The 2,764-nt window shown below is 41.3% G+C and overlaps 1 pseudogene; it reads right to left on the bottom strand.

Moving 5' to 3' along the window:
* Positions 1-930: 930 nt before the first annotated feature.
* LOC101441450 (derlin-2-like) lies at positions 931-2,519 on the bottom strand (annotated as a pseudogene).
* Positions 2,520-2,764: the final 245 nt, after the last annotated feature.

The following is a 2,764-nucleotide window of genomic DNA, read 5'->3' as shown; positions in this document are numbered from 1 at the left end:
TCAAGCATGCTCTCTCTTTTTATAGTGTGAGAGAGAGATGGAATTCAGTTTTATTTAGTCCTCTCTGAAGCTTCCATTTACACCATGGCCTTGCCTATCAAAGAAGAGGAAGAAAAAGCCCTGCCTTATACTATGGAACTCAAGTATTCATGTATTTGTAAGCTAGAAATAGCAGGATATTTGTTTCTGCAGGTTTTTTGCTCCAAACGATCCCACTTTCAGTACCAGTGTAGTGAGGAACCACTGGTAAACTAGTGGAAATGTCTTCTGAATTAATCAGAGTACCATTTCATAAAGTGCTTCTGGAATTAAAAAATCTAAAGCTGTCAAAAGCATCCACTTTTACAACACAAAGGATAAAAGAATCCCAATGGAGAAGTGGATGTGGCTCAAGCAATTGTGCTCCCACCTACCACATGGGAGGTCCCTGGTTCAGTTCTCAGGGCCTCCTAAAGAAGTCAGTGAGCTGGCACAGTGGGCAGGTGCAGCAAGCTGATGCAACCAGAGACACAAGAGGAAAAAACATAACGAGAGACACAACAAAACTGGGACAGGAGTCTCCTTGTACCTCTTAAAGAGGGCAAGTAAGACATTGAGCTTACACAACAAGATGATACAACATATGAAGAAAAACACAATGAGAGACACAACAAAGCAGGGAATGGAGGTGGCTCAAGCAATTAGACACCTCCCTCCCATATCGGAGGTCCTGGTTTCAGTTCCCAGTGTCTCCTAAAGAAACAAGGAAGATGAACAGACACAGCAAGTACAAAGAATGAGGGGTTGGGGAGAAATAAATAAATAAAATAAAATCTTTTAAAAATATTAAAAAAAAAAAAAAAAAAGGAATCCCAATGGGTATTTTGCTTGAGTCTTCCCAGTCTTGTTATTGGCACTGCAGCTTTAATCTCTAAGGTGCTGGCCCTCACCCTAGGTAAAGCCTCCTGGCTGCTCTTCAGGTAGTAGATTATAATTTGGATCCTCATCTGATATACCAAAAATAGTCTTCAAAGTAGGTGGTGTTTTCGGAATTCTTATTCTACATGGCTCATTTGGAAATACATCTTCCAAGAAAAAATGTATGTGCCCAACTGGAATACCCAAGAGGTCCACAATGATTGAGATGCCCAGTGACAATGAAAAGCCCATGAGCACCCAGGGTGGAAAAGGGGCTTGGAAGTTAGAGGACCAAAGAAGCTCATGCAGATGTATGGGTTCCTTCGGCTCCACACGTACACAAGCATTATTGTAAAGGCCTAACCCAAGAAAACTAAGCTCACAAACAAACCAAAAAGGATCATTAAGAATACACCAAAAAGGAACATAAATACAAAGTCGGCTGTCCGACCTCAGAAAGAGCCTTTTTCTAGCATTTGACAGTAACGATATAGAAAAATTATATTTAAAAAAATTGAATCCAACTGGCCCAAAGAGTAAGAAATTGTTGATAAACCTCCATATTCGAAAGCGTTTAAAAATTAATTCAGGATTGAAGTACAATGGAAAAGGTATGATCAGTTCCAACTGCTCAGGCAGCAGACAGTGGTTTAAAGAAGGTGGTGAGAAGCCAGTGTGTGAACAAATTCATCATCCTCATGGTGGCTTTGTAAGTGCTGTAGGACTGCATTTTCTCTGACAAGGGGCAGTAAAGGGGTGGAACTGGATTAGCCATCATCGAGGAGCAGCCAAGCAGCTGACGGGAACAGACTGGCAGACCTGGTCCAAGGCCTCTGACCTCCTTTATCTCTTTATACATATATTCCTTCATCTCCTTGAATTGATTTAAGAGATTTCTTTGAACTTCTTTGATTAGTTTTTCTAAATTCTGTGTCTCCTCTGAATTTTTAATTTGTTCCCTTGACTGAGCCATATCTTCCTGTTCTTAGTATGGGTTGTGATTTTTGCTGATGTCTAGGCATCTGATTATCTTGATGAGTTAACTCTGAAGGTCAGTTTCTCCCTTTTGTGTAAAGTTTTATTGTTGATTGGCTTTGTGTTAAGACTTTTCTGATGCTTGGCCCAACTTATTTTGGAACTTTAGAATATCTGAAGTTTAAATGATCAGATTTTCTCAGCTCTTTTTCATCTAATTCTTGCTCTGGATGTGTGGTACGTTTTTAAGATTGCACTTTTTTTTTGTAATTGTTTCACCTCCAGGAGAAAGCTTCCTTTCCTCTGTTTCTTCTCCAGGAATCTTGATTTGTTCTGTTTGTTTTTATGCAGAATTTTCTCCCCATTTCTTATTGTTTGTTTAAATTCTCTCCCTCATTCAGTGCCCCATTTTCCTCACACTTTTCAGTTTTGGGACCTTCCAGTCTTGCAGCAGTTCAATTTAAACCTCCCCCTTTTTCTGAGGCTTTTCTATCTCTGGTTTCTTCCCCATTAGGTTATCCCATCTTGGGGAGCCAGGTGAGGTCAATCTAAAAAGGTGGGTCACTCTAGAAAAGCCCATCTTGTATTTAGGGAGTCCTTCTGACATTAACTGGATTGAGTGATTGCATCACTTGGTCACTGGCCATTCTGCCATGGTTTCTCTCTCTCTCTCTCTCTCTTTGCCCCTCCCCCTTTTGCATGCCGCACTCCTCAGCAACTTGTGTTATGCCTTGGGTCTCTGCAGGCTTGGGTCCCTGTGCCTGGACATGTGTGGAGTTCTAACTTGCTGTTGTATGTTTTTCTATAGTCTGTATCCTCCATTGAAGGAACCCAGGCCACTGCCTTGGCAAAACTCCCAAGCTCTGTGCAGGACCAAGTGAGGGGGAGGGGA

This window comes from Dasypus novemcinctus, chromosome 25 (genome assembly GCF_030445035.2).
Source record: "Dasypus novemcinctus isolate mDasNov1 chromosome 25, mDasNov1.1.hap2, whole genome shotgun sequence".
NCBI lineage: Eukaryota > Metazoa > Chordata > Mammalia > Cingulata > Dasypodidae > Dasypus > Dasypus novemcinctus.
Note: the sequence above shows the minus strand (reverse complement) of the source record. Positions and strands in the feature narration are given on the sequence as shown.